Raw genomic sequence first — 14,496 nt, 5'->3', positions numbered from 1 at the left:
ATGGTAAGAGAATGTATTCCCCCAAGCAATACATATGCTAATTCTTAAAGCTATTTAAGAAATATAGTTTCCATACTAGGAGTTTCTTAGTACTCTGTATTTTCAGAGTCAGTGCAAGGTATGTATAGATTGGCGTATATTTCAATATCTACCTTTAAAACTTAAAAAATTCATATTTTTTCTTGAATAATGATAATTAAAATAGTATCTGAATTTACTTGCTGATTATATTATTTATTTGCTAGTTATTAAAGGTGAATAAGTGCAACATTTTGGGCAGCAACTTGTGAGACACAGAAGGAAAAAATTTCAAGATTATTTTCCAGAATAATCAGTGTATGTTTGATATTATAATGAGAATCTCTGAGGGTGATCTTGAACTTGAATTGACTGATTTTTCTGGAACCCAATTTAATAGCATAATTAACATGTCCATTGTGCCTTTACTACTCTTTAAAATAAAACAAAATGCAAAGCCAGTGCCTTTTGTATTCTCATTTGATAGACAACCTGTGAAAATGCTTGAAAATACAAAAGCAAATTTGAAACATAAGTGTATTATTTTGTTTATTCATCTAAGTTAGCATCTTTGGAAGTAAAACAAAACAAAAACCAAGACCTCTATACTTAAACTTGCTACAACAGAGATATGGATATTCAGATCTGTACTCTGAATGTTACAGATGTTTTCCTAATTTTGTGAAACAAAACCACACAGACATGCTCACAACCAGTGGTTTGTATTCCTACACACATTCTTGAGAATGAAGAGTTGTATTAAAGTAACAGCCCTACACCCAGTAGTTACTGAGTAGACTGTACACCAGGAAGGTTAAATTGAAAATGGAAAGTAACACATAATTTAAATGTGTTCTGCCAGTCAGGCACGGGTGAATGAACTCAGGTGTTTGATGGTTGAGTTATCCCAAATTGGCCCTTGACTCCTGAGTACCTTCAGCATTCACTTGTTATGTAGTGTCAAAGTGTGGGATTAAAAGCTAAGCACAATCATGGCTAAGGATTCGTTTTTTGCCAAATAGATTATTTTCAAACTCTTTTTTTTGTTGTACTTGGGAAAATTGTATTATAACTAACTTCTTTCAGAAATAAAAAAGATGAATCCCACTTTTAAAAAATTTTCTTTTTAAAACTTCCAAGTAAGAAGAGCTCATCCCCATGCCCAAATCCCTCTCTCCTATTATTTGTTTAATCTTGATCTTATTTGGAAGGAGCTTTATCCAGAGCACAACTTCTTTATTCATAATGAAAGTTCTTTCAGACATTAAGAAAACTAGGATACAATTATGTAATTAAAAAATCTTCTTTCAGCTGGGATTTTACTAATCCATAACTGGATTTCATGACTGTTTTAGCCCGTAAAAGTGAATTATATTTTAGCCTCTGTAATGGGTTTATGTACTTTTAAACAGCCCTGTTGGACTGTATTTGCCCTTGAAGGGTGAGGTTGAAAATTCTATCCAGGATTTGCCCATGTTACTGGACCTCTTAATACTTACGATTGATGAGAAAGCTGATATTCCTTGTTCCTCGGCTTGCCTTCATTCTGCTGGCTGGATAAACCTGTGGAATGATTCAAGTGGAGGCAAAAAGAGGATTCCTTACTAAATGCTTTAGTGCTATTTTTATATAGCATATTATTTTAAATTATGGTAGTGTATGTGATTATTGTAGAAAATTGAATGTCACAGGAAAATACAAAGAAAGTAAAAAATACTTGTAATTCTTCTATATGTATTTGGCAGCTCTCCATGATTTTCCTTCCTGTCTTTTTTTCAGGGTATAGATACTTTCAAACAAAATTTGGGCCATATTATATATATTTTATAGCCTACTTTACCGATTAACGCTGCTTAAGAACATTTTCCTGTTTTGTTAATTATTCTACAGATTTTAAAAACTATCCATTGCTATATATTTAAATTTTAAAAGTCGTTTAAAATGATGTTATTTATAATAGAAAACTTCTTTATAAATGTCTTTATGCATATTTTAGGCTGTAGGTTAAGGATGAAGTCAGTCTTGTTTCAGTTTATTGGTTCCAAGGAATGAAAAAGTAATTCACTCCACTTTGTCCTTTCTAGAATTGTGCTTAAACTTTCTCCTGTCTGTAAGAATTTATCTTTATAATACCATCATCTTGGTCTGTATAAAATGGTGAATTGACTTCATTTATCTAATACTATTAGGCAACTTTGCAAATACATTTTTCATGTAACTGAAAAGCTGACCCTTAAGTGTTCATACTTAATGTATGCTTAATTGTAAACAATGTTAATGAAAATCTTTCTAAAATGTATTGTATTGTGATATCTTCTTAAACCTAATGAAAAATGAGAAAATCACAATTTAACAACTTCTGGATAAATCACATTATGAACACTAGTTATTGTACAGTCAGTACTGTTGTAATACTATATATGTGTACCTAAAAATCACTATGCTGTGCAAAATTATGCAATAAGAACCACAGCACTTATGGGGAAAATGGGATCAGGGATATAAGGCTCAAAACACTACATGAGCAACACATTAAAAAGAAAAAAAAGATAGGAACTGAATAATAAACTGTAGCAAAATTTTACACATTTTTAAATACTTAAGAAATACATAAGTAGTACAATAAACATGGTACTTTACCTTGAAAAAGACCTGAAATTTGCTTGTGTACTGAGGCCTTGAAGAGTTGCAGCTTGTGCCATGTGAAGAGGTGAAAGGAGAGTTAACTGAAAGTTAAAGTGTTTCTTGAGATGACAATCACACCTAAATGCATAAGCAGACATATGCTTAAATTTTTCCTTGATGTATCCATCTTGGAACAAAGGCCAGCATTATAGCAGAACCTTGTATACTGTGTGGTAATGCAGTGATGTTCTGGGGTAACTGTAGTGTGATATTCTGCTTGTCCCTAACCTAAGTACAGTTAATATATGTAAAACACTTAGAGGAGAATTTGACTATGTAAGTGTTCCCAATAATAATATCAATAATAATAAAATATGCTTATTGGTATTTGTGGGGTCCTGCCTGCTTTTTAGTCATGACTTGTAGTGATGCTTCCTGCCTCCTTCTAAGTGATTGATTTCTCAATTTCTTGTGGCTTGTAAATGAGTTTTTCATGCTTAGAATTACATCAAAAGTAAGGCCCAGAGTGAGAGCCTCAGGAGTGCACAGGTATGAATTACCCGTGGCATCTGTTTTACCTATTCAAAGTATTTTATCTTATTAATGAGTTATTACCTGTATATCCATTTGTAGGATTTTTGGTCAAGTAACTTATCTTTTAAGTGAAGGACTACCATGCCAAATTTTCAGATTTTCTGTTTTATTATTAAAAAAAAAAAAGAACACGTCTTTCTCTTGCCATTCCACATGCAAAAGTGAAGTATGCCTAAATTTATTTCTGAAGAGTGTTTGAAAGTTGTTGATCCTTTAAGTTGTTATTCACTTCTGTTTACAACCACTTACTTCTGTGCTTGGGAGATGAACTCATCTTTGGAAGGTGGACTGATAAGTGATTTCGGAAGATCTTCTTTCCCAAGTCACAGTATAATTACAAGTCCAGATCATCCCTCAGTTCATTTTTATGACTCCCTGAGAAAGACATTTTAAACACAAATGTTGCCAAGAAGTCTTGCAAGTTCCTGCTTCAGGAACTTTAATAAGACAACAGATCAAAATACCATCTAGATTTAGAAAGCCTTGTTGGTATTTTATGAAAGAAAAATAGCTTGCATATCTCATCATTTAGGTATTCCAATGAAATCTTTATTTTAATTATGCAGAGGTACTTTGAATAGCCATGGGGTGTTTTGATTTTTAATTTCTAATCTGACTGTGAATTTTAAATTTTTGTCTCCATATAATTTCTAGATATCTTTGGACTGCCTGACCTTCTTGCTTGGTTGCTGTTAGTTAACAAACTTTGTGGGGGAAAACGGAACTTACCTTCTGAGCTTTGTACCAAAGACCTGGGAAAAGTAAGTACATTTCTAACTTGATTTAAAAAATATTATTATTCTTCTCACAAAAAGTTAACAGGTTTGTGGCTTTTCTACTTTCTTTCATTCCTGGCTTAGTAAGTTTTATATGCTCTTATGGATTTGGAATTTGGAAGGGGGTCTCAGTAGACCTCTTTTAAAAAGGTTTTCCAGGAAATTAGGATGACCTTCTGCATTCTGCCATTTCTTTGGGGTTTTATAAACTAAGTCCTCAAGGTTGTATAAAACCTTTATCAGATTTGCAAGGGATGAACTAAAATTGAAAGGCATAAAAATATAATGTAATGTGGTATAACAGAAAAGTGATCCCAGTTTTCTGAGTTTCTGGTATTTTGTTCTTCTAGATACTTTGGATAGGTCATTTGGTTTAGAACTTTTAAAGTAAGAATGGAATTCACTTGGTTCTTTTCTTGTCTGGAAAGGAAAACAAGATGTGGAATTGCTTGTTTAATAAATCCCTCATATAGTTTGGTCTTAGAAGCATAAAACCTCTTGGTTTTATTTTTTTTACACCTTTTTGATGTCCTCCAAGGTTTTCTAATTGGAACAACTGTACGAATTAAAAAAAAAAAAATGCTTGGTGCCAAAATAGTTCAGTTTTAGTCCTTGATTTTTTAAAAGTAAAATGGACCTTAAAGATAATAAAGTCAGTCTCCTTTTTTGTAAATACTATTTGGAAGTGAGTGACCAAATGCCTGCAAGGATATAAACAAAATCTCCTTTCTGCCAAGTTCCCAAAAAAGTATTATTGAATATAGGAAATGTTCTCCCATTAAATGTCTAGATGGCTTTTTGAACCTTCTATGCCTTGTGTCTTACAGTTTCTCTCCATTTCTGACAGTACAAAACAGCTAGTTGAATCATGTTTAAAGCAAATTAAGGCCAAAAAACTTGTGCTGTAGAAATTCCATAAAGCGTTACATAGTAAGATAAGATTTTATAGATTGCATTATTTTATGTGCACTATAAATTTAATTATAATTACATTGTATGTTATTTTGTGACAATTATGATGAAGTAAGGGTCTTTAATTGGAAAACCTATTTGCAGTTGAAAAAAATATTTGTATCTACTGAAAGGATACATATATGTGTATGTATATGTACATGTGAGTGTATGTATGTATATGAATATGAAAGAATATTATTTCTGAGGCTTCTGCTAAAATATAACCCCATTCATTAAAAGCAAGGACTTTAAAACTTTTCTCTAAAAACAATTTTTTTTATTATAGCAAATAATTGGAGTAGTGAAATACTACTGTTGTCAGTGGGATTACAAAAAAGAAAAAAAAATCTTATAGGAATTTATGTAGTTGAATTTTGTAATCTTATAATCACATATTTAATCTTTAAATAAAGGAAAACCCTAAGTAGTGTAGTTGTTATTCAACCTTGGAAGGATATTTTAAAGAGGATTGTGTTGTATGTCACCAATCTCCTGTGGAAGTAGAATGAAAAAGGCAAAAGATTAATTTGGGTTCAGAGTCCAGATATTTGCAGTGCTGTTTAAACAGGAAATATAACTCAGCCCTAGGAAGTAGCTTTACATAAATTGCCTTTCAAATAATTTGGCATTTCTTTAAAATTTAATGTAGTCTCTGGTGAAATATTTTCTTTCCGTTATACCAAAATATTCCCTTTTGGGATTTTGTGTATTGTTGTAAAAGTTGTTTTTCCTTTTTATAGAGGCAGGGCATCTGCAGGACTTTTGTTCATAACAATAAGCCAAAGACAGCCCCTGTGTTTACCAGGGGTACTGTGGCAAAAAGATCTCTGCTTACTAAAACTGATATCGTCACTGAATACTTACAGGCATGGAAAGATGTTCCCAGTTCACCCTTAAGTTAAAAGAAAAAAAGAAGGTTTTAATGTAGAAGTATGTTCCACATTAATCTAGTTCTGAACAACTGTTACATACAAGTTATGAAAGGATTTGAGGGTGTGGTTAATGTTCCTGACAGTACTTTGAAAACTGCAAAAGTATTAGTGGTTTCTTTTGGGGAAGACAAGAACACAGTTTTGGGGAAAGTTCAGAATTCCTAGCAACCTTTACACTTCTTTTTGTCTTCCCTTTGTTCTCTGCTTTTATTTTTTTCTTAATCACAAGAGTGTTTCCAGGGTCTTGCTCCTTTCAAGCATTTCATTTAATTAGTTGAGGTAGATTTCTGGAAACGAATCTGTAATATTGAAAAAATATAGATGCACTGTTGGATAATTAGCCATGGATTGTTTTAAAAGAAGTGAAAAACAGCTTCTGTTTAAAAAATCCTATTTAGTACATTTATATGTTCACTTTTATGTTAACACTAAGATTAGTATATGCTACAGATTGCTTGGTAACTTGCCTTTTCCACTTAATAAAAGTGATGGATAGCCATGCCAATAATATTTACCTGCAGCGTCAGTTTTAAGTGAAAGGGGAAACAGTTGGATCTCAGCTTTTTGTTTTATTTGAGGCCATCCTAGCTTTCAGTTAGAAAGGGGTATAAATATATTGTGTAGGTTTTTCATCTGAGAGCAGAGAATAGAATAGGATTTGCCTTCTGTAAACTGTACGGTGTTTACTGTAACCAGACATATTCTGAATAGGAGGTTTGTGGGCCTGCATATCCGTTCCAAGTTCTAAATGTCACTGTATGACAGGTGCTGTGTATAAAGCTTTGTGTCTTCTTTGGTACGTTACCAGAGTGTAGGTGACATATTCCTCCTGCCTACCTGTCTTCTTCATCAATATTTATGTGCCTAAGGGATGGTTCCACCTACACATTTCTCCCACCCAAAAAACTCTAAATATCTCAGATGAACTGGTGGAAACAGAAGGAACATTTGATAGACATTGGAGTACAATTTATTGATGAAAAAAATTGCAATCCCAATTAATTGGAGATGCAAAATGTTTTATAGACCTTTGCATCCTTTCTCATTTCTAAGTTCATTTGTTAAACCAACATTTGTTGAGCACCTACTATGTGCCAGGTACTGTATTAGGAGCTCATTATTCAAAAAGGAATGAGACTGTCCTTACTTTCAAGGAACTTAATTTGAATTTCAAATTTTTATCCAACAGTATTTATTCAGCCTGTATCATGTGACCAGCAGTGGGCTGGATGTTCTTAGATGAGGCATTGGATCACTAAAATCTAGTACTGATGTTTACAGTGCTTTCTACCCCCAAAATAAGTTATAAATAGAATTTTATTATCTTTTAAGCTTCTCCCACCATATTTTCTTTAATGTTTGGTACCTTCTGTTACTTATTGTGATGGTTAGGTTTATGTGTCAACTTGGCCAGGTGATGGTGTCCAGGTATCTGGTCAAGCAAGCACTGGCCTAACTGTTACTGCAAGGACATTTGTGGCTAGTTTATTAAATCATCAGTCAATTGAGTGCACTTGTGACTGATTGTATCAGTGAAGGGTGTGTCTTCTTCAGTGAGAGAATTCAATCAGCTGGATTTAATCCAATCAGTTGACAACTTTTAAGGGAGAGAGAGAGAGAGAGAGAGGACATTCACTTCTTCTTCAGCTAGCCAGCAAAGCGTTTCCTGAGGAGTTTGTCCTGCCCTATGGAGTTTGGATTCATGTATCCCCATGGTTGTGTGAGGCACCTTTATAAAATCTTATATTTATAGATATCTCTTGTTGATTCTGTTTCACCAGAGAACCCTAACTAATACAGCTTGGTGCCAGGAGTGGTTCTTGAGAAATAGAATCTTAAAATGGGCTTTTACAATTGGTTTTCTACTCTGATGAGAATCAAAGGCACTGATAACTCCGTGTCCAGTAATCAAGATGGCACTGACAGTCATGGCATGAGTTGGCAATGGGGATATGCAATATATCACCATTTGATTCTCCTAATCATACTCTTGTATGAAGTAAGGCTCTGTGTGACCATGTTTTTGACATCTTAACAGTTTTGCAGAGTTAAGGGGTATAGTGATGTTGGCTGGTAGCTCTTAGATATGCTGGGTAAAGTTATAAGAGAAAGGGATGAGCTAAAGGCTTCCAATTTGAAACTTAAGCACCGTATGACAGATGTAAAGGTTTCTATGTGTGCCCTGAAAGAAAATCTTATTTCCTGTGGCTGCAGACTTGAGATTTCTGAAAACCAGACCCAGAGTCTTATTGTGTGAGCAGCAGATTTACAATATAAACTAAAATCTCAACCTCGCAGGGTGTCTGCTGGAAAAGAATGGGATCCTGAAACTTGGGATTGGGACACATGATTGATAATAATGGCAGTGAGGACATTGGAATCCTGGATTCTGGTGAGTCTTTGCTAGATATTCCTGTAATGGTCTGCCCTGAGGAAATAGCCCTCCCACCTCCAGTCTGCTCTGAGGAAACAGTACCCATCATCTAGCCTGCTTTGAGGAAACAGCTTCCTGACCTCCAGTCTGCCCTGGGGAACCTGCCATCCAACCTCCACCTAAAGAGATTAACCCTTCAGTGCCTGCTAAACCTGTAATCACCTCCCCCGAGGAAGCAGCTCTCACTCCTCTGTCCTGTGAGATTAATCCTGTTTCACAAGATAAAACTCCCAAGGAATGTCCTGAGGTAAATGGCTTGAGGAATACTTCTAATTCTTTTCATGACCCACTCCCACCACCAGTTTTTGCATCAAGACCTATAACTAGACTCAAGTTCCAACAGGCCCGAAGGGGTGAGGTACAAACAACTGCTCTGGTATAAAATAGGAGAGGGCTTGCAAAGGCTTAAAGAGATTGGAATGTTTGAGTACATTTATCATGGAAGTCCTGCTCACTCACCACTGGAATGTCCAGAGGACACACCTTTTACCAGGACTGTGAGGAATAAATTTGTGAGACTAGCTCCATCATCCCTGAAGAGCTCTGTAGTAGCCCTTCTGTCAGATATTACTGTGAGAACTACTGTCACTGGCTAGCATCCTTAAACACAATGGGCATAATCAGATCCGGAGTTATTCTAGTTTGCTAATGCTGCGGAATGCAAAACACCAGAGATGGACTGGCTTTTATAAAAAGGGGGTTTATTTGGCTATACAGTTACAGTCTTAAAGCCATAAAGTGTCCAAAGTAACACATCAGTAATCAGGTACCTTCACTGGAGGATGGCAAATGGCGTCCAGAAAACCTCTGTTAGCTGGGAAGGCACGTGGCTGGCATCTGCTCCAAAGTTCTGGTTTCAAAATGGCTTTCACCCAGGACATTCCTCTCTAGCAAGCTTGCTCTTCTTCAAAATGTCACTCACAGCTACACTCAGTCTCATCTCTTTGAGTCAGCACGTTTATGTGGCTCCACTGATCAAGGCCTACCCTGAATGGGTGGGGCCGCGCCTCCATGGAAATATCCCATCAGTTATCATCTACAGTTGGGTGGGGTGCATCTCGATGCAAACAACCTAATCCAAACATTCCAACTTAATCCCCACTGTTCTGTCTGCCCCACAAGATTGCATCAAAGACTATGGCTTTTTCTGGGGGACATAATACATTCAAACTGGCACAGGAGTCATCAGAAGCTATATGGCAGCAGTTAATCGCCAAAGACAAGGTGGGCATGGCTACCATAATGGAAAACAGGCTCAAAGCAGCAGTCAGAATAATCTGACTTGCAGAGACTTACGGCATTGGCTAGTAGATCATGGAGTACCTAGAAGTAAAATAGATGGGTGATCTACTAAATTCTTGTTTGATCTGTATAAGCAGAAGAATTCTAAGTCAAGTGAACAAAAGTCTACCTTGAATTACAAAAACGTAGAGTTACAGCCCCTTTACCAATTCCCCGACTTGAGATAGTTTACAGACCCAGAGCCCCTTGAATGAGGGGAAGGCCGGATACCCTTGGGGAAGGACCCTGTTAACACTGCCAAAAGTTTGTACTGTTAATCTTCCTCCCAGCCTTCCCCAGGGAGGACCTACAGCCTTTTACCAGGGTAACTGTGCATTAGGGAAAAGGAAATAATCAGCTGTTTCATGGATTATTAGGTACTGATTCAGAAGTGACTTTAATTCCAGGAGACCCAGAAGGTCACTCTGGTCCACCAGTCAGAGTTGGGGCTTATGGAGGTCAGGTGATCGATGGAGTTTTAGCTCAGGTCCATCTCACAGTGGGTCCAGTGGATTCCTGGACCCATTCTGTGGTTATTTCCCCAGTTCTGGAATGCATAACTGGAATAGACATACTCAGCAACTGGCAGAATCCTCACATTGGTTCCCTGACTCGTGGAGTGAGGGCTATTATGGTGGGAAAGGCCAAGTGGAAGCCACTAGAACTGCCCCTGCCTAACAAAATAGTAAACCAGAAGCAATACCAGATTCCTGGAGGGATTGCAGAGATTACTGCCACTCTTAAGGACTTGAAGGATGCAGGGGTGGTGATTCCCACACAGAATTTGGACTCATGCATCCTGTCCTACAGAATTAGAACTCTTGCATCCCCACAGTTGTGTGAAATACTTTTATGAAATCTTATATTTACAGATATCTTTTGTTGATTCTGTTTCCCTATAAAACCCTAACTAATACACTTATTAAGTTAGATTGACAGGTGGAAAAAAGCCAGTAAACAGTTATCAAACATTTATTTGATAAACTTAGAGCATGATTTTTATAAACATATATATATACCCTTTTTTTTTTTATATTTGGAAACCTGTGTACATATAATATAGTCATAATTTCTCCCAGTAAAATAACTCTTTGTTCACATGAATGAATGTTAAATATATCAGAATTTTATGGTGTTCTGCCCTTAGAGTAGCTCTACTCTCTGAACATGTTTGGAAGCCATAGCATTAAGTTACTTGATCTTCACAGTAGTTCTTCTGGTTGGGATTATTGAAACTCAGGGATAATGCAACTTGCCCACATTGATACAGCTAAACATTGTTTGAATCAGAATTCCAATTCCAAACCATCTAATTTTAAAGCCCATGCACTCTCCTCTTGATTTCCGTGAGCTAGTGGGGAAGGCAGCCTCATAAATGCTATGGGTGTGCCGAGGAAGGGGCAGTCATTTCCGCTGAGGAATCAGGAAATGTGTCTGCTGCATGGAAGAGCTGGCACTGAAATAAGTCTTGAGGACTGAGTTGGAAGTTAGAGAGGAATGGAGAGCATAGTCGGGGCTATGGGAAAAGCATGTGCCAAGGCATGGAGAGATGGAAGCCCGTGGTATGCTCAGGGAGTGGCAAGAACTCCATTTGGCTCGGGTATGGGGCATGTTGGAGCACACAGTAGTTGCTGAGATTGAAAGGCTGGCTGGTGCCAGAGTGAGAAGGCATGTGTGTGCCGTGCTAGAGAGTTGGGGTTTCTAAGCAGTCAGTAGCCATTAAGAGTTTAGATCAGATGGGAGTTTTATAAAAATCGGTTGGGAAAGAGAAGGGAGGCAGGAGATGCTGGGCCACTGGGTGAGGTTGTGCAGATTATGCAGTGCATAAGGAGAGGGGGACTGATAAGCATCCAGGATATTGCTCACCAGGCTGTCTACTTTTGGAGGCAAGGCTGCCCAGGGCAGGCACCTCTTAAAATTTGTGCCGTGAGATGCTCTACTTTCCTTTTAATTGCCTATGAAATAATAAGAGGGGTTAGAAAACTAAAGAAATAACAGTGTACCCGAGAATCTAAGGGTCTGCAGGTAGATGTGGTGGTCTATTTATTAACTGTGTGACCTTGGCATGTTCCCCATCCTCTCAAACCTATTTCCTTATCTTTAAAGGAGAGTCAGTGATTAAGATCTAGCAGGGCCCTGGACAGACCAGTTGAGGTGCTCTGGAAAGAGAAGGAACTTGTGTGTCGGAGAAATGATGGATCCAGGGCTGGAAGCTCTGCTAGCGGTTGTTTCACACTGTATGTGTGCTAGGCACTGTACTATGAGCTTTGCAGGTTTTATTTTATTTAATCCTTATACCAGCCTTGAGAGGTAGATAATGGTACCCCATTTCAAAAGATTTTGAAACTGAGGCCCAGGGAGGTTAAATAATTTGTCTAATGTTACACAGCTAGGGAGTGGCAGAGTCAAGACTTGAACCCAGGTCTGTATGGCACTGAAGTTTGTGCTCTTAACCACTGTGCTATGCTTACAAGTTATCTTTTCTATGTGTTGAATTTGAATCTCTCTGCTAACACATCCTGATTTTATCTTTTATTATTTCTAACTTGAACTGGGTCATAGTTATGTTTTCTTAACTTACTAGACTGTATAATCCTGAAGGCTGGGTTTGGTTCTCACTAATTTTTTTTTTCTTCCTTAGTTCCTTGCTCAATAAAATATATGTTGGTAGGATGAATAATCTCTTAAGATCCCTTCTATCTCCTAAAATTCAGTGATTCTTGATGATATATACCAACTTTAGCTGCAGTTATAGTCAAGTAGATCTTGGGTCATTGAGATTTTAGTTTGGTATCCAGACTGGTCACTAAAGTTCCAGGAAATTCCTCATTGCCGTTTTATCTGAAAAGTAATTTGTGACTTGCAAGCCCTTTTTGAGGTAGTAAAGCTGAGCTTGCTACTTCATTGCTATGAGAGGTGTAAAACACCAATGTGTTAAATGATATTGTGCATCCATAAAAAATGTTACACTGTCGTTCATGCAGGTAAGGACTTTAGTTTGTAAACTCAAATGGAGACCTTGTGGTGGTGGCCACTCTTGTTTGGTCTCTACTAAACTGAGGTTCAGGGCACACAATGCCCTGGGGTCGGACTGCGTGTCTGCCCCTCCACTTCCTAACTCTATGGCCCTCAGCAAAAAATGAGGATGGGTAATAAAAAATAAAAATTAAAAAAAAGTAGGTTGTGGTAATAGGTTTCAGTAGAGATGTGTGCTTGTTTCACTGGGCATTTAGGGGAAAAAAAACTCTGATCTAGATGGTAGCCACTTTTCTTGGATGTTCTTTAAAGAAGGCTGAAATTGTGAGCTTGTCAGATAGAGTGTGATGCTTCAATGTTATTGCAATGTTTATCCCAGGATGGCCTTTTGTTGTTTTTAAGCCAGAGTTCACTTTCTCTTGTAACTACCAGGTCTGCTTTTGTGAACTGTAAGGAGATAGTTTAGGCTTTACTTCATTCTCTGTATCTCTAGTAGGGTAGGAAATGATGGCTTTTAAGAAAGTGGAAAATGTTACTCAAAATCAACATTACCCCTGGGTTTTGAGAAACTCTGGGGTTTCTTTCATCTTCCAGAAGAGTAGCACAAGTGAGCTATGAGAAAGTAAATGCAACCCCAGGGAAGTTCATAGCTTGTCTCTGCCGCTGTTACTGGAAAAGAGCAAGGTGAGGATCTCTAAATAGCTTGCGTAGCCTCCGTAGACAGTAAGATTCAGGTATGCTGGAAATATAACACAAGGGAGTTTCTTATTCCCATTGCCCGGTGCCTGCCCTGACGGGGAAGTGAAATAGCATTAGAATGGGTCTCTTAAAGCATTGCTGTTCAGCAAAGACACAAACTTTTGCCTGCCACAGAGTTCATTTTATTTCTCAAGTTTTAAGTTACAGAAAGATCCATGATGTTTTTCCCTTTTGAGGTTTTATATCTTACGTTGCTGAAAGAGCAAGCCCATTGGATGAAAACACTGTTCAGACCAAATCTTATTCCTGTGGTCTGTGGCTGCTTAGTTTTACACTTAAAAGTGAAGGCTTTCTTTAAGCAAACTGGACCTGTACATTCTTGACAGTGTAAAGCAGGAACTATCATTAAATGCTGAGCTTAAAAACCATTTCCAGGGCTGCCTTCCCCATTATGTGACCCCTGCAGAAACGCTTCGGTCTGCTGTGCTGGTAATCTCTTAATACGCTGATACTTTTTAGGGAAAATAAAGTGGGATTGTATGCTTTTCCCTTTTACTTGTGAACTAATTGTTTTCCTGCATTTAAAAGCAGCTGTTAAACTCTTCCTTTGATGTTCAGCAGCAAATGGTCTCCAGTTGTGTGAATGTAGCCCTCTGTGCATATCTGTTGTCTGAATAAAGATCAGCTTTGGCAAATTAGATTTTCATGGTTACATTTTGATCTGGAGCCACAGCACAGAATGCCAATTTATTCTTTCATTCAATAAACATTCTTTGGGTTTCTGCCTGGTCCTATACATACATTGTTTTCAAATCTCACAAATTATCACAAAAACCTTGCAAAGTAGATAGTACTATCTCTATGTTATAGATAAGTCAAATAAGGCTAAAGTGATTAGAACTACTTTATAGGTAAGAAAAATAAGCTATATAGCATGATTAGAAAACTTATTCAGGGTCACATTGCTATTAAGTGGCTGGGGATTTGACCTGGGGTTTTTGGCTGACCCCAAAGCTATTATTACAATGGGGCTATTTTTTAGAGGAGATAATCAAGGGAGCAAAGATCCTGAGGAAGTTGGGATAAGAAACAGTGAGTTAATCTTGAACCTCTCATTCATTCATTTATGTAACATATTTATCGAGCATCTATTTTTTGCTAGACTCTGCAGGGTTTTAGAGATTCAGCCACAATCAGTCCCTCATCA

The 14,496-nt window shown here is 37.2% G+C and overlaps 1 protein-coding gene across 14 annotated transcripts in view; it reads left to right on the top strand.

The window, feature by feature from the left end:
* The window catches only part of APBB2 (amyloid beta precursor protein binding family B member 2), a 447,074-nt gene that overhangs the window by 120,047 nt on the left and 312,531 nt on the right, over positions 1 to 14,496 (top strand). For all 14 annotated transcript variants that reach the window (XM_037829667.1, XM_037829666.1, XM_037829663.1 and 11 more), the window contains exon 3: positions 3,892 to 3,998. The gene's annotated coding sequence lies outside the window, so the exon portion shown is untranslated. The remainder of the gene's footprint in view (positions 1 to 3,891; positions 3,999 to 14,496) is intronic.

The sequence above is a fragment of the Choloepus didactylus genome, chromosome 3, assembly GCF_015220235.1.
Source record: "Choloepus didactylus isolate mChoDid1 chromosome 3, mChoDid1.pri, whole genome shotgun sequence".
NCBI classification, from domain to species: Eukaryota; Metazoa; Chordata; class Mammalia; order Pilosa; family Megalonychidae; genus Choloepus; species Choloepus didactylus.
The sequence above is the reverse complement of the archived record's forward strand: the minus strand, read 5'-3'. Positions and strand labels throughout refer to the sequence as shown.